The following is an 18,240-nucleotide window of genomic DNA, read 5'->3' on the forward strand; positions in this document are numbered from 1 at the left end:
CTCTATTGTATTGTTTCATTAGCTTGACATCAACTTTTGCACATGTATAGGTAGGTGACATTGTGAGGGGCTGGAAAGGGGATTAAAATACCTTCACAAAACAGCAAACCTCTCTTGCACAGTGATGAATGGATTAGAACATGTTCTGTCTAGGAATGCTGACAAACTTTGGCAGCACAGGCAGTTCATGCCCTGAGGGGTGGGACGTATAAAGTTGAAGGAATGGGAAGTGGAGAGAAAATCTAAAGAAAGCTAGAAGCAAGAAGAAAAGCAGGAATACATGTTCCTTTTTATCTTGCTCTCAGTCTGGGTAATAGCTGTGTCAAGCTTCAAATCTGTTGCTTTGAAACAATTAGCAGAGGGAACCTTTGATGATATCTAGAGACTATGGACTTGGGTTTGATTTTAGATACAGTTTTATACCAATAACAGTTTTTTTGACTTGTGTGGAGTTGGTCCCAGTTTAACCAGTCAGTGAGATCAGAATGAGAGCTTAGGACTGAAGCAAGGTTTCTTTTTGTTTGGGTGTTAAAATGGAAAGACCTCAATAAGTTCGATCCTGAAGTCCTTACTCATGCAAATGTCCCATTGAAGATTTCATAGGTTTATAGAAATTGGCAGCAGAAAAGATTTGATAAATCGTTCAGTTTCCCTACCAATGCACTTGTACGAGTGCAGCTAAGATGATCAAGTCCATTCTTTGCATACAGTTCTCTTTTAAAATATATTGCATTGTACATGCAGTCTACCAAGATGTACAGTTTCTTGCCTGAGTTGACTACTGCCACTCTGACCAGCATATCAAAGTACAGTTACCATTTATATACCCATCAAAATCTTGGCTAACAGATTTTAAATTAATAATCTGACTTTGATATATAAATAATGTCTGTCTTTCTTTCACTTTGGAAAGGTTTTATAAAATTAAAAGGGCTGTCAATAGCACATTGCCCTTCATACTTGAAGAACTGACCCTGAGCATCCCTGGCACCTGTAAAACACTCTTGTATTTATTACCATTGTGATTTGTGCTAAGTCATAGTGTAGAGGAAAAACTCCCAAACTTTAAAACCACCTCTGTTTAAGGTTCAATACATTTACTCACCTGAAGTCTCATTCTTTCCTAAAGTTCAGTGACCCTGGAATGAGTTATTCACCTCTAGGAAGCCAACAAATTGCACTGCCCTCAGCAGGCCCCAACAAAGGCAAGGATATCCTCCTACCCCTGTTAACATCTAAAATAAGAAGTGAAGTTTCTAGTGCTCATTGGTTGAGGCAAAGGGAAGCTTTGGATGTTTGAAATCACTGTGAATCTGCAGAGTTTAGTTCTCTTCCAGTCCCCACAAACCAAGTTGCAGGGTTCATTGCAGGGTGTATTAAACCCACTGCAAATCCTGCCAAATTTGCATATCTCCAACTGCGCACATGTGCAGACATATATGCAGAAACTCATTGCTGATTAGGTTTTGTTGCTGTTGCTTTTTTTGCTACCTACCATAATTTCTTAAACACACTTGGGGGAGCTATTTAGTTAGAACAGTTTTCAAGTTCCTTTCCCCATTTTATGTTCAAAGTACCATGTGCTTAAACTCTTTGTATGCTCAGATGTGTTTCTTCCATTGAACTAAAGTGTAATATTACAATATTAAAACAATACAAAGAACACCCACATTCCCAATCTTAGGTAACATAGACCTACTTCCTAAAGCTCCCAGAATGAGACCCTTAGCTTTCAGGCTTCTAAGGGATTGTGTGGAGATGATGCAGGACTACCTGTCCCATGGTGTAGGAGGGATTCAGCTGGGTGCAAAACCTGGAATGAAGACATCTCTAAGAAGATAAATGCCATTTTCAATACACCTTTCCTTTCCAGGTAACTGGTTTATAGAAAATGCCATATTGGATCAGACCAGTAGTCCATCTAATCTAGCATCCGGTCACTGACAGTGGCCAGCACCAGCTGCTTCAGAAAGTAGTGGAAGGTACTCTGCATTAGGCAGTTATATGATAAACTGTACCCGAAGAATGTTTCTTCCTAACCTCTAGTGCAGTGGTTCCCAAACTTGTTCCGCCGCTTGTGCAGGGAAAGCCCCTGGTGGTCCGGGCCAGGCCAGTTTGTTTACCTGCCGCGTCCACGGGTTTGGCTGATCGCGGCTCCAGGTCAATGGGAGCTGCTGGAAGCGGTGTGGGCCGAGGGACGTACTGGATACTTTGACTATCCCTATGACTGTCCAATCTTTTTTGAACTCTGCTTAATTCTTGTTCTCAATGTTATCCTATAGCAATGAATTCTATATGCTAGTTGTGCACTGTGAAAGAATCCTTTCTTTCATTGCTTTGAATTTGCTACCTTTCATTTCCATTTGATGTCCCCTTGTTCTTGAATTATAAAAAGGGTGAATAGAGAAGGTAAATTGGGAACATCTATGTGGCTCATGATTTTGTACTCATTTGTGATGTCCCCCTCTTACTCACCTCCCTTCTAAGGTAAACAAATGAAATCAGGACTTCATTTGAGCTCTGGATCTCAAACAAGCAGCTATATTCTGAGTTTAGAGCTGGACACGGTCTGGTCTACACTAGTGGGGGGGGGAATTGATCTAAGTTACGCAACTTGAATAATGTAGCTGAAGTCAACGTACTTAGACCTACTCACCACGGTGTCTTCACTGCGGTGAGTTGATGGCTTTGACTCTGCCTGCGCCTCTCGTGGCAGTGAAGTACAGCAGTCGATGGGAGAGCACTTGGGGGTCGATTTATCGCGTCTAGACTAGATGCAATAAATCAACCCCCACTGGATTGATGCTGCCCGCCAATCTGGTGGGTAGTATAGACATACCCTTAGGATATGGCTACACTGCAGCGGGGAGTGTCTCCCAGCCCAGGTAGATAAACTTGTGCTAGCAGGGCTTTCACTTGCACACTAAAAATCGCTATGTGGACATTGCTGTACTGTTAGAGAATTGGGCTAGCCACCCAAACTCAGACCCAAGGAGTAGGATGGACTTGAGCTCAGGTGGTTAGTATTCCATTAATGCTGCAACAGCCACACAGCTATTTTTAGCTAGCATGATCTCTGCTACCAGAAGTCTCTCTACCTGGACTCATAGGCGCCGACTCCTCTGCACCCACCGGCAGCCAAGTTCCCCTCCCGCCTCAGCTCTGCCTCCTCCCTGAGGTGCTGCATCCCTGCTTCTCTTCCTACCTCCCAGCACTTGCCACCGCAAAACAGCTGTTATGCGTCATAACAAGCTCTGGGAGGGAGGAGCAGGAATGCGGCACACTCAGGGGAGGAGGTAGGGAAGAGGCGGGGCTGGGGCAGGGATTTGGGGAAGGGGTTGAAATTGGGGCAGGGAGGGGGCGGAGTTGGGTTGGGAACTTTGGGGAAGCGGTTGGAATGGGGGCGGGGTGGAGTCAGGGCAGGGCTGGGGGCAGAGGTGGGGATCGAGCACCCATCAGCAGCAGAAGACGGAGCCTATGTCTGAACTGGGACACTCACTCCCAGCTGCAGTGCTCTTATGTCCTCTGAGTTTGGGAGAAGGTGTGCTCCAGCTCGCTGGGTGCAGTGGAAGAAAGGGGGGTTCCCCAAATGGACCATGTACACGGTAGGAAATGTCCCAGGTGATCCAAGAGACTGTCTAAGGACTTTTGTTACATTCCATTCTTTTCCCTCCATTTCTCAGTTACCTATATAGACTTCAAGAACTTTGGAGCAGGGATCTTGTCATGTGTGTAATGCATCTAGGGCATTGATGAGACTATATATATCATAGAATATCAGAGTTGGAAGGGACCTCAGGAGGTCATCTAGTCCAACCCCCTGCTCAAAGCAGGACCAATCCCCAATTTTTGCCCCAGATCCCAAATGGCCCCCTCAAGGATTGAACTCACAACCCTGGGTTTAGCAGGCCAATGCTCAAACCACGGAGCTATCACAAGTAATAAGGAAGTTTAGAAAGGGAAAAGCAAGTATCTTTGTACAGAGATAATTATTTTTCTATACATAATTTTCCTTTCTATTAAATATGAGTATATTTCTGCTTCTTTTATAGTAAACCCTTCTGGTCATTCGCAGTCTGTAGTTAAATGTTAAAAATAAGAATGCATTTGTCTGTTACTTTCCCTCATCTTATGACTGCTGTTTAAAGTTATAAGGAACAGTAATTAGGGAAGGAAGAACCTTAATATGACCAACTCTCAAATAAACATGGCCCATCTTGATTACCATGCACATTGTAGGGAGAGTGGTCACTTTGGATGAGCAGGAGAGTGAGTTTGTGTGTATATGGGGGTGGGGGGGTGAGAAAACCTGGATTTGTGCAGGAAATGGCCCACCTTGATTATCATGCACATTGTGTAGAGAGTTGTCACTTTGGATGGGCTATTACCAGCAGGAGAGTGAGTTTGTGTGTGGGGGGGGTGGAGGGTGAGAAAACCTGGATTTGTGCTGGAAATGGCCCAACTTGATGATCACTTTAGATAAGCTATTACCAGCAGGACAGTGGGGTGGGAGGAGGTATTGTTTTATGATCTCTGTGTGTATATAAAGTCTGCTGCAGTTTCCACGGTATGCATCCGATGAGGTGAGCTGTAGCTCACGAAAGCTCATGCTCAGATAAATTGGTTAGTCTCTAAGGTGCCACAAGTACTCCTTTTCTTTTTGCGAATACAGACTAACACGGCTGTTACTCTGAAACATGCTACTATTATATTTCCAGAGAGATGAAGGAAGCAATACAGAACTTCAGACAAGTAAATAAGAAGAGTCTGGTGGTAGTGTGAACAAATTTTGTTTCCTCTCTAGTTTCCCATTTGCAGTCAACTTTGGGGTCCAAAAATATCAGCTGTGCCAACATTTGGTAAAGGAGAAGTGGGAATTGAGTTTAAAAAGAAAGATGAGACAAAGAAGTGGACCTACACAAAAGGTTATGAGAGCTGAAGCTTCAATGTTTAAAACCACAGATTGGAATTTAGGTTTTGGTACAATAAAAAGGAAAATTACCGGGGTTTTGCTGTGAATAACTGGTGGATTAAAAAAAAAAAAAAAAAACCTGGTCAGGATAGGGTGACCAGATAGCAAGTGTAAAAAATCGGGACGGGGGTGCAGGGGTAATAGGAGCCTATATAAGAAAAAGCTCCCAAAATCGGGACTGTCCCTATAAAATCGGGACATCTGGTCACCCTAGGTCAGGAGAGCTAGGTATTCCTTGAGAAAACACACATGCACCTGGAAAAGCAATGCATTGGGTTGTAGAAGAGGGCATTAATAGATGAAGTCATTATCAGGTGGACAGAGACTAATCACTGAGGAGAGTTGGAACTGATATGTATGGAGCAGTGTCAAGAAGTTATTTTATTCCTTTGGAGAGTGTGATATAAATTCACATATATGTGCATTTTAGGAACTGTATGTTATCAATTAGAGGACAATGTATGAACCCCTTCAGTTGTCCCCTTCCTCTCAAAATGGTAAAAGCTTTTTTTCCTTCCAACCCCTGAATGAAAGGACCTCAAAGGGTATGTTGACGTGAAAGGCAAGCTTTTAAAAAGAATCAGATCAGGCGCTGAAGTAAACACCCCTAGCAGGCCAAGGAAGGGTCTGATGAAAGTTACTCTGAAACTTAGGTGGTAGCTGATGACTAAGTCTAATAAATGGATGAAGAGAGTGCACTCCAGTATCGTGAAGAAAATAAAATGTGAATGGCACCTCAAACAGTTACAGAGTGTGCCACAAAGGCTTAACAGTGGTTTTAGCTGATTGAAAACCCTTGTCCCACAAAACTCCTGAGCCAGCAGACTCATAAGTGACCGTGATCCTTTGGTGCTTGAAAGCAGGGGGGTGGGAAAGACCAGAGGTACAATAAGGTGAACAATATGCCAGCTATGTTAGAGCCCAGACCAATTTCAGACTCCCCACTTAAACTCAAAAGGGATCTTAAAGAAATTGTGGTTGTGCCAAACGGTTGGTCATACGATCATTCAACTTCCTCATTCAGAAAGCAAAGGAACAAGGCAAAGCCTGAGACCAGGACCATTTGTGGCAAGTTACTAGGTTATTGCCATAATGTGGAGATCATCCGTACTTGAAAAAGAAACCTCTTAAGTCAGTAAGCATTATTAATGGGAACTAGGTGCTAACACAGTGCATCTCTTTGTCCCCTAAGGCCACATGTAAAGGTATAAGGAGACTCATTACTTGAGCTAAAGCGAAGCAGTTTTAAACTAATTAAACCTCTGTGCAAGGTCCAGTCAGAGGAGGACAGTGAGCCATGTTCATTATGGGGTAACACAAGGACTACAGATCACTCCGGGTGGCTGGTAACATCCGGGATAAAATTCCACCAACTGAGGGGTGGAGGTAGCCCAGAGGCAGACCCCCTATTACATGGGTTCATCAAGTCATTTCCAATGTTGGGCTCTCAGGCCGTCAAGCCTTTGCAGTTTCTCAGAAATGGACCAAATGGCGAATGATCACTATGGCCAACTATCTGGCTAAGCGTTGAAGAAGACGACAGATCACAGGTGTTAAACAATTTATGGTACACAGTAACTGCATCCAGCCAAAGCAAGAGTTATCATGTTAAATTATTCCAACTACAGGCTTAACTAGATCTCTAATGCATGCAGAATCCCTCAGTTTGGGTATTATTGGGTTGAAAAGTCAAGGGGAACATGAAGTGGATATACTCAATGATCTCCATTTGCCATAATGGGATACAATTTAAAGGAACAAAATAAGAATTTTTAGACTGTAAGTTCTTTGGGGATGAGACTATGTCTTGGTGTGTGTTTGCACAGTGCTTAGTACAGTGGAGCCCTGACCCTGTTTTGGTCTTTGGACACTAATACAATATGTGTTAAATAAAATAATAAGATTGCCTATGTTATTACCCAGAATCAGAGTAAATAGTAGATGGGAGTAGACTGCTGTGATACCAGTGATCTTGAAAGCTCTTAAGATGGTACCCATAAATGTGTTCAGAATAGAGGTAAATGAAGGAAGAAACGTTTTAGAATGACTGGAACAAAAGTGAAGATGGAAGGATAATTGATGATGCCACCAAATCCAAGGAGAAGTTTAAGGAGAATCTAAATACTAATATTTTCTGAAACGTCGCAGGGAATTTACTAATTAGGAGGCTGCTGGTGAAGATCTAACAAGACATGGGTACTCTGGGAAAACAGGTGGCTTTATCACAGGTAGGTATTACAGACAGAGGGAAGATGGAGGGATTAGCCGGAAGTAACCATGTCTCAGCAATACAGAACACTTACTGCAAAACACCCATGGCATTTATCTGGACTCCAAGAGTTAAAAAGAACAAAAGCTTGTTTGCCTTAGAAGTACTTCTGGCCAATAATCTATTCCACAGTTGGCAGAGTTGTACTAGCTATGTGAGGCATGGCAGCCAGGAGGATAGAGGTCAAGAGGAAAGTTGCCCTTGTACTTACACCTTTAGCAAACATTCTCTCTCCAACACGAGTTTCTACAAGCCATTACCCTATGATCCCACTGAGAGTTACCAAAAGCAACTACAGCATTTGCTCAAGAAACTTCCTGAAAAAGCACAAGATCAAATCCGCACAGACACACCCCTGGAACCCCGACCTGGGATATTCTATCTACTACCCAAGATCCATAAACCTGGAAATCCTGGGCTCCCCATCATCTCAGGCATTGGCACCCTGACAGCAGGATTGTCTGGCTATGTAGACTCCCTCCTCAGGCCCTACGCTACCAGCACTCCCAGCTACCTTCGAGACACCACTGACTTCCTGAGGAAACTTCAATCCATCGGTGATCTTCCTGATAACACCATCCTGGCCACTATGGATGTAGAAGCCCTCTACACCAACATTCCACACAAAGATGGACTACAAGCCGTCAGGAACACTATCCCCGATAATGTCACGGCTAACCTGGTGGCTGAACTTTGTGACTTTGTCCTTACCCATAACTATTTCACATTTGGGGACAATGTATACCTTCAGATCAGCGGCACTGCTATGGGTACCCGCATGGCCCCACAGTATGCCAACATTTTTATGGCTGATTTAGAACAACGCTTCCTCAGCTCTCGTCCCCTAAAGCCCCTACTCTACTTGCGCTATATTGATGACATCTTCGTCATCTGGACCCATGGAAAAGAAGCCCTTGAGGAATTCCACCATGATTTCAACAATTTCCATCCCACCACCAACCTCAGCCTGGTCCAGTCCACACAAGAGATCCACTTCCTGGACACTACAGTGCTAATAAACAATGGTCACATAAACACCACCCTATACCGGAAACCTACTGACGGCTATTCCTACCTGCATGCCTCCAGCTTTCACCCTGATCACACCACACGATCCATCGTCTACAGCCAAGCTCTGCGATACAACCGCATTTGCTCCAACCCCTCAGACAGAGACAAACACCTACAAGATCTCTGTCAAGCTTTCTTACAACTACAATACCCACCTGCAGAAGTAAAGAAACAGATTGATAGAGCCAGAAGAGTTCCCTACTACAGGACAGGCCTGTAGAGTTTGATAGAGCCAGAAGAGTTCCCTACTACAGGACAGGCCTAACAAAGAAAATAAAAGAACGCCACTAGCCGTCACCTTCAGCCCCCAACTAAAACCCCTCCAACGCATTATTAAGGATCTACAACCTATCCTAAAGGATGACCCAACACTCTCACAAATCTTGGGAGACAGGCCAGTCCTTGCCTACAGACAGCCCCGCAACCTGAAGCAAATACTCACCAACAACCACATACCACACAACAGAACCACTAACCCAGGAACTTATCCTTGCAACAAAGCCCATTGCCAATTGTGCCCACATATCTATTCAGGGGACACCATCACAGGGCCTAATAACATCAGCCACACTATCAGAGGCTCGTTCACCTGCACATCCACCAATGTGATATATGCCATCATGTGCCAGCAATGCCCCTCTGCCATGTACATTGGTCAAACTGGACAGTCTCTACGTAAAAGAATAAATGGACACAAATCAGATGTCAAGAATTATAACATTCATAAACCAGTCGGAGAACACTTCAATCTCTCTGGTCACGCAATCACAGACATGAAGGTCGCTATCTTAAAACAAAAAAACTTAAAATCCAGACTCCAGCGAGAAACTGCTGAATTGGAATTAATTTGCAAACTGGATACTATTAATTTAGGCTTAAATAGAGACTGGGAGTGGCTAAGTCATTATGCAAGGTAGCCTATTTCCTCTTGTTTTTTCCTCCCCCCCCCCCCCCAGATGTTCTGGTTTAACTTGGATTTAAACTTGGAGAGTGGTCAGTTTGGATGAGCTATTACCAGCAGAAGAGTGAGTTTGTGTGTGTGTATGGGGGTGGGGGGGATGTGAGAAAACCTGGATTTGTGCTGGAAATGGCCCACCTTGATTATCATGCACATTGTAGGGAGAATGGTCACTTTGGATGAGCTATTACCAGCAGGGTAGTGAGTTTGTGTGTGTGGTTTTTGGGAGAGGGGTGAGGGGATGAGAGAACCTGGATTTGTGCAGGAAATGGCCCAACTTGATTATCATGCACATTGTGTAAAGAGTTGTCACTTTGGATGGGCTATCACCAGCAGGAGAGTGAATTTGTGTGTGGGGGGGTGGAGGGTGAGAAAACCTGGATTTGTGCTGGAAATCGCCCAACCTGATGATCACTTTAGATAAGCTATTACCAGCAGGGCAGTGGGGTGGGAGGAGGTATTGTTTCATATTCTCTGTGTATATATAAAGTCTGCTGCAGTTTCCACGGTATGCATCCGATGAAGTGAGCTGTAGCTCACGAAAGCTCATGCTCAAATAAATTGGTTAGTCTCTAAGGTGCCACAAGTACTCCTTTTCTTTTTGCGAATACAGACTAACACGGCTGTTACTCTGAAACCTGTCATTCTCTTTCAAAGTGATTCAACTATCACGTCTGTGGAATACTCATAGTTTGATAGAGGTACAGAAACAGCAGCTGTAAATTGTGGTATTGCAACGAGCAACTGCTGGATTCTCTGCAAAGTGTGGAGTACCTCTAGCTGAACATGATAGAAACCCTATTATTAAAGAAAACACTTGAGGATGAGTAAGGATATCCAACAGCTTACTTTAGACTGGTGAAGCAATTCAACTACACCAACGCAACAAAAAACACATGGGTCAACCAGTCATATTAAATGTCCCTTTGCGCAGGCTTTCTAATCCAGACCCACAGGCTCAGGATCAGAGCCCAGCCTTCCCTTGGTAGTCTCTCCTTCTGTTCCTGGAACAGCCACTTTCATGGGTCCCTCTTTGGAAAACTTGTGTACGATTGAATTGTTGTTAATCTGTCATTTGTAAGGGACACGGTAATGCCTTTGGACCCCATCACAGTGAATAAGAGTGAAAGAGCATATTTAAAATAGCTAGGTGTCATTAGGTCTTCAGAAAGACCATGGACTTCACCTGTCCTAATAATGAAACCAAACAGGTCCTTTTGCTTGTGTGTTGAACTGGTGCAAGCTGAATGCTGTGATGGTGGCTGATGCCTAACCAAAGCAACAAGCGGATGCTTTTCTGGAGTTCAGGCACACAATCACAGTGAGCATCTGTGACTGGGAGTCCCAGGGAGCAGCATTGAGGTTACTCAATTATGGTCAACTGCAAAGAATGGGGCAGACAATCCCCAAAGCTGGTGGATATTCCAATACTTAGATTTACCAAGCCAGTATAAAACAGCTTCTGTAATACCTTACTGGTTACCCAGAAGCCAACAACACAATTCCCTTAAAGCAACCCAGCCTTAGGCCTCCACCCAGAAGCCCAAGTCACATATGATGAGGATTACTGAAAATCTTATCAATCGTATAAGAAAGTTCTACCAATCCCAAAGGATCAGACATATTACCTCTCAGGTTAATTAATATTTCAGATCTCACCCAAATACACACTTACAGCCAATTCTTATTAACTAAACTAAAATTTATTAAAAAAGAAAAGAGAGCGAGTATTGGTTAAAAGATCGGTATACATACAGACATGAACACAGTTTCTGAGATCAGATTCATAGTAGAGATGGTGAGATTTGTAGTTGCAAGCAGTTCTTTCAGAATTAGTCCATAGGTTATAGTCCAATGTTCATATTCAGGATGATCCAGATAGGACTGGAGATCTCAGTCTTATGACTTAAGCTTCTCCTGCATGAAGCATCAATCAGATCTGAGATAAAAAGGATCAGGACCCAAAGGTTTTACACAGTTCCAGGCCTTCTTTTGGCAGCTCAGAGTCCTTAGGCGAACAATAGACAATCATGGAGACTTTGAAGTAGACCTGTTTCCTAAGCATCTTTGGAAATTACCTTATGTTAATCCGTGTAGCTAATTTATCCATTCTTTTTCAGTTGTTAGGAGGTGTCCTTGTTTGTTCCTGATGAGAGTGTTTGTTGGTGCCTGCCATTTACCACTGATCAGGTGCATTATTTTGTAGACGGTTCCTTGTTCACCACAAGCAGCTGCATCCTCTGTTCATGTTGCCAGATTATCAATATAATGCCATTTGTCCACTCTCACAAGGCGTTTGACATCCAGCTGTGCCTTGCTATACTGTTCGGAGTATTTGTCCTTTAGCTTCTGGAATTTTGTGTCTAAAACTTTTTTCTTCAGGGCTTGTCTGGTTTCTATGGTGTTCCATGTGCTGGGTGTAATCCATTCCTTCCTCCTCTTCCGCCTTTAGTCTAGACAGGCTTCACTGCTCTGTTTATAAATTGCTGTTACTTTATCCCACTTCATGTTGATCTCCTCATCTGCATTCCTCTCCTCTTCATCAAAGTCTGCAAGTGCTCGAAACCTGTTCTTTAACTGCAGAATGAAGGCTTTCTGTATTTCAAGGGACTTGAGCTTGTCAATATCATAACGTCTATCTCCCTTGTTTGGTGGACCCACACAAGTACTCCTGTTCTTTTTGCAGATACAGACTAACACAGCTGCTACTCTGAAACCACATTTCTCAGTTTTAGCTTGATGGAGGCTGTCACAAGGTGCTGGTCACTGCCAACATCTGCACCGCATCTCACTTTCACATCTGTCAGTGAGTGTCGCCATTTGCCATTGATCATGATATTGTCAATCTGGCTCTTATCTCTGCCATTTGGAGAACACCATGTCAGCTTGTGAATTTCAGGATGTTCAAATAGGGTTCAGCCGATGACTATGTCATTCATATTACAGAAATCAACAAGCCTTTCTCCATTTTCATTCATAGTGCCACACCCATATCTTCCCATTGCTCTGTCATTGTTTGTGTTGTCCTTACCGACCTTGGCATTCAGGTCTCCCATGACGATAGTTACTTCGTGGCGTGGTACTCTCTCTAACTCCGCCTGTAGTGTAAGGTAGAATTCACTGTCGTTTGTCGGAGCATAACATGGAATCTGGGTGATATTAATATGTTTCCCTTTCAGTCTGGCTCTCATAAGTCTGCTGCTGATGGATTTCCATTCAAGCAGGGAATGCTCCACTCCCTTCTTCAAAAGGATGGCAACGCCCTCATGGTGTTGTCCATCATCCCGTCCAGAAAACAGCAAAGTTTCTCCCAAGGCTGTTGTTAATCTTCCTGATCCCATCTATCTGCTCTCGCTAACTCCCAGGATGTGTAAGCTGTAGCCTCTCATCTCTGCTGTGAGCTGAGCTAGCTTCCCTGCTTCGTACATTGTCCATACGTTCCAAAAGCCAAGTTTAGTTTTTGTCTTGGTATTGAGCACTTCAGTCTTCATGCCAGTGGCTTCATTTCCGAAAAAGAACAAGGAATTGCTGAACAGGGAACCACCTAAAGAGGAAGCAAACATCCAGGCAGAAAAAGATCTTGATATCAACACAGACACCCCAACTAAGGAAGAGATCATTCAAGCCATCAAATCCTTAAAAAATGGGGATGCTCCTGGCAAGGATAACTTGAATGCAGAATTGTTCAAGGTAAATCCTAAATTAACAGCATCTATTCCAGCCCCCCTATTTACATCAGTCTGGGAAAGGGAAAAAGTGCCAGATGGGTGGACCAATGGGATTATAGTGAAGATATCAAAGAAAGGAACTCTCAGTGATTGTAATAACTGGCGTGGTATCACACTTTTATCTGTGCCAAGCAAAGTATTGTGTAAGATCATAGTCCAGTATATATCAGAGGCAGTTGATAGCGTTCGCAGAAAAGAGCAAGCTGGTTTTTGGAAAGGGTGTGGATGCACACACCAGATCTTCACTCTACAAAACATAATAGAAGAGTTGGCAATGGCAACTCTACATAAATTTCAAAGTCTTTGAGTAGGCTTTTGATAGCATTCACAGAACCAGCCTGTGGCGCGTTCTGTGGGTATATGGAATTGCTTTCCATATAATCAACATAATCAAAAACTTCTGTTTCAGCTTTACACGTAGTGTTGATCACAGTGAGCTCAGTTTTGAAGTCAAAACAGGAGTACGTCAGGGGTGTGTCATGTCTGCAATCCTCTTCAACATTGCCATTGACTGGGTAATGTGACGTACAACAGAAGACATGCCAAGAGGCGTTAAATGGACACTCTTCTCATCCCTTGAAGACCTGGACTTTGCAGATGATGTTGCTCTCCTATCACATACCCAATACCATATACAAGAAAAAACAACTCGACTCAGCACATTCAGCCAGCAAATTGGACTGAAAATCAACCGCAATAAGACAGATATAATGACCTTTAATATTGCCTCACCATCACCGGTATGGATCGAGGATTATGTTCTCACCAATGTAGAAACATTCACATACTTGGGCAGCACCATCAGCCAGGATGGTGGAACAAGACAGGACATCCCGAATAAAATCAATAAAGCCATGAACACATTTAAGAGCTTAAATACAGGCTGGAAATCATCAAAATACAACACCAAAACCAAACTCAAGATTTATCAGAGCTGCATACTTTCAACACTACTTTATAGTGCAGAATGCTGGGGAATGAGCAAGTATAACATGTCCAAACTTTGTCTGCATTCCATACAACTTGCCTCAGAAAAATCCTCCATATCTTTTGGCCCAGAACAATCTCAAACCAAGATCTACTGACACAGTGCAGCCAAGAGGATCTGAGCACCATCATTGCCTGGAGGTGTTGGAGAAGGATCGGTCATGTGCTTCGGATGGAAACTGATTCCATCACCAGAGTAGCAATAAGATGGATACCTGAAGGCAAGCAGAAACGAGGCTGCCCAAAATCAACATGACAAAGAGTTGTGGAAGCCGAGCTGAAAAACCTGTGGCACAGCTGGGGAACCATTGAAAGACTTGCCAGAAACAGACAGGAGTGGAGCAACTTCATCACTGCCCTAAACGCAAGAGGTGTAATAGGAACATGATGATGATGAATTTATTCATTAAGCAGTTTATAACAGACTTTAGAGAGACATATAGACAATGACATTATTTCACCGAAGAATTCATTTAAATGTTAATATTCCCTTTTGATCTCAGAATCATAGAATATCAGGGTTGGAAGGGACCCCAGAAGGTCATCTAGTCCAACCCCCTGCTCGAAGCAGGACCAATTCCCAGTTAAATCATCCCAGCCAGGGCTTTGTCAAGCCTGACCTTAAAAACCTCTAAGGAAGGAGATTCTACCACCTCCCTAGGTAACGCATTCCAGTGTTTCACCACCCTCTTAGTGAAAAAGTTTTTCCTAATATCCAATCTAAACCTCCCCCACTGCAACTTGAGACCATTACTCCTCGTTCTGTCATCTGCTACCATTGAGAACAGTCTAGAGCCATCCTCTTTGGAACCCCCTTTCAGGTAGTTGAAAGCAGCTATCAAATCCCCCCTCATTCTTCTCTTCTGCAGGCTAAACAATCCCAGCTCCCTCAGCCTCTCCTCATAAGTCATGTGTTCCAGACCCCTAATCATTTTTGTTGCCCTTCGCTGGACTCTCTCCAATTTCTCCACATCCTTCTTGTAGTGTGGGGCCCAAAACTGGACACAGTACTCCAGATGAGGCCTCACCAATGTCGAATAGAGGGGAACGATCACGTCCCTCGATCTGCTCGCTATGCCCCTACTTATACATCCCAAAATGCCATTGGCCTTCTTGGCAACAAGGGCACACTGCTGATGCATATCCAGCTTCTCGTCCACTGTCACCCCTAGGTCCTTTTCCGCAGAACTGCTGCCTAGCCATTCGGTCCCTAGTCTGTAGCGGTGCATTGGATTCTTCCATCCTAAGTGCAGGACCCTGCACTTATCCTTATTGAACCTCATCAGATTTCTTTTGGCCCAATCCTCCAATTTGTCTAGGTCCTTCTGTATCCTATCCCTCCCCTCCAGCGTATCTACCACTCCTCCCAGTTTAGTATCATCCGCAAATTTGCTGAGAGTGCAATCCACACCATCCTCCAGATCATTTATGAAGATATTGAACAAAACTGGCCCCAGGACTGACCCTGGGGCACTCCACTTGACACCGGCTGCCAACTAGACATGGAGCCATTGATCACTAATCAATAGCAATAGCAAATCAATAGCTACAGTGACAGACAGGAACTGTTTACATGGCTAACATCTAACAAGATATAAGTAAACAACATACAATTAGCATTACCTCTAATTTCTTAACAATATAGGTTTGCATTTCAAAGTTCTAGCCTATCTAGCATGGAATGGCCCGAATTCACATACTTTTCTAACATGTCTCTAAAGGTTGACTCTGGGCCATTTAGCCTGCAAGCCACTTAACCCTTTCTATTGACACCTTCTTGGCACACTTTGTATAAGATTCGTTGCAATTACGTAACAGTGGTTGCAACAATGATTTGAATGGTCATATTTTAATCTAATAATGTCACAGCATCCTGTATATCCTTTGTAGGAGTTGCTATCTCAATGTGGTCATCAGTAAAGCTCGTTATGTTCTTGCAGTTTATACCCGTAGGGTCACAATACCAAAAATGACATTATTCATCAATAATTCAGCAGAGTAACCTGTCTGGAACATCAAGCTGAGCACTTCTGATGACAAACCAGATAAATGACTTCACACATTTACTGATACTTGATCCTCTGAATACTCTAAAGCAGTGATTCTCAAAGCTGGTCCGCCGCTTGTTCAGGGAAAGCCCCTGGCGGGCCAAGCCAGTTTGTTTACCTGCTGCGTCCGCAGGTTCGGCCGATTGCGGCTCCCACTGGCCGCGGTTCACTGCTCCAGGCCAATGGGGGCTGCGGGAAGCGGCGCGGGCCGAGGGATGTGCTGGCCACCCTTCCTGTAGCCCCCATTGGCCTGGATCGGTGCGCTATGATCGGTCAAATCTGCGGACGTGGCAGGTAAACCAACTGGCCCGGCCCGCCAGGGGCTTTCCCTGAACAAGCAGCAGACCAGCTTTCGAGAACCACTGCTCTAGAGGTCCCCAAAAGCTGGAATACTGCAGGAGATACAAATAATGTTCACCTTTACTGGACATTGAGCGTTTGGTTTCACTCAGCATTCTTGAAGCAGCATTAGGTTTTATATGAGTAATGATGATAATGCTCTGAGTCTGCTGATGATACTTTTTATAAAAGTAGGTTTATATCTAGAGGAGTAAACATTTTTATAAAATAAGATGAAAAATGTTTTTTCCTGTATATAAATATTTTTCCTTATGTAAAATAGTTATATAATTCCACTGCTGTTTATTATCTCCTGCTGCTGTTCATTCTTAGCCTGTTGTATTTAAGCTTTAAAAATACATTTGTATTTTCATTTTTGTTTTCTTGTGACTATTCATAGTACTGTGGAACTGTCAATTGGAGAGGGAAGAAGCCTAATAGGACTGTGCTCAAATTATACTCTACTGTTTCATCTGCAGCGTACAGTGAGTGGGGAAATAATCCTTAGTCCTGAGCAATTTATCCAAGAATATAAGGGATGTTAATAGCAGTATAAACACATTCTGTTTTACCTTCTAGAAATAATTATGAATTCCCTCATTGTGGACATTTGGAGCAGGTTCTCTTGACCACAAGACATTACCCAGTTGAACTTCTGTTGATCCAAACCCTATTAAGTATCAATATATTCTTCAAAGTATGATATATATATACACTCATATTCTTTACTTTTTTTTTTCTTTTTTTTTCTTTGCAAATAGACACCAGGAGGACCAAATTCTGCCTTCAATCACAACCTTGCACCTTTGTGATTTTACCGTAATTGAAAATAAATTTTTGCTTAGAATTATTAATACTTACCTATAAATGAAATCTGAATGTGTCTAGCTACTGTCCTTCATAGGGTAGGATTCAAAGCGATTTTCTATCATCCACTTTCTCTTGTTGGTTCTTTTAGTCTCCCCTCCCACATTTTCCCCTTTTCATAGCTTTGGTTGGTTGAAGTTTGTTATGTGTAAAATTCACTGATGAACTTGCAGAAAGTAAGTTGTTATGAGCTAGCAGCTCAGCTGGTGTAAATAAGTGGAACTCCATGGAAACCAGTGGAGCTATGCTCATTCACACTAGTTGAAGAGCTGGCCCTGAATGCTTTTCTCAGATATATATTCTACACAAGAAAACCATATTAAAAATGTTAAGATTGCAAAGTAAAGCAAGTTAAAGTCAGGAAATACCAAAGTTAAGGCTGACTGTACTCTGCTCTCTGATGGGTATGCCTCGCAATACAGTCTTATTACATGATTGTGTACTATTTTATCTACAAAAATAAAGTTTTAAACAGTATGAACATGTTCAACATCACCATGCTTGCCACCTATGCTGCAGCAGATGTCTGGTGCAGTGATACAGGATGTGTCCGGGGACCGTAACTTCTTCTCACCCCTTTGGGAACTGCATTTTACAAAGAATTGTGAAATGATGTCTTGTGGCTCTGAAAAGAAGTTCTCTTCTCCTTTGTAAAGCTTAACAGGCAAATCAACTAACCATGTGGGGTATCAGTAAGGGCCAAAGTTATTTTGCAGGAGGGACATGAAAGTAAGAGAGATCTCAATCTTTTTCTGTTTCAATAGGTTCTGAAACGCAGGAGTTCATTTGTTCCAGTTCTTCAAATATATGATGCAAACAAACCAGTGAGTTTTTTCCCTCTGAGGTCTGAGTTTAAAAGGTTTGGCTGTAAAACATTCATCAGAAAAATACCATGCTACCACTTGGGAGGCTTTCACTCGAAAGCATTTTGAAAGTGAAATTTTAGAGCTTGCAAGAGGTGCTTAATTTAGGGTTTTAGAGACTGAGGTCTTCTACCTACA

General features: G+C 43.0%; 1 protein-coding gene and 1 long non-coding RNA gene across 2 annotated transcripts in view; both read left to right on the top strand.

The window, feature by feature from the left end:
* Positions 1–18,240, top strand: part of AP3S1 (adaptor related protein complex 3 subunit sigma 1) — a 148,028-nt gene that overhangs the window by 1,806 nt on the left and 127,982 nt on the right. The gene's annotated exons all lie outside the window — the stretch shown is intronic.
* LOC140911527 (uncharacterized) overlaps positions 1–18,240 on the top strand; it is a 27,188-nt gene continuing 8,948 nt past the window's right edge. Inside the window, exon 1 of the long non-coding RNA XR_012159011.1 lies at positions 1–50. This is a non-coding gene — a long non-coding RNA (uncharacterized LOC140911527). The remainder of the gene's footprint in view (positions 51–18,240) is intronic.

This window comes from Lepidochelys kempii, chromosome 5, assembly GCF_965140285.1.
Source record: "Lepidochelys kempii isolate rLepKem1 chromosome 5, rLepKem1.hap1, whole genome shotgun sequence".
In the NCBI taxonomy this organism is placed as follows: Eukaryota; Metazoa; Chordata; order Testudines; family Cheloniidae; genus Lepidochelys; species Lepidochelys kempii.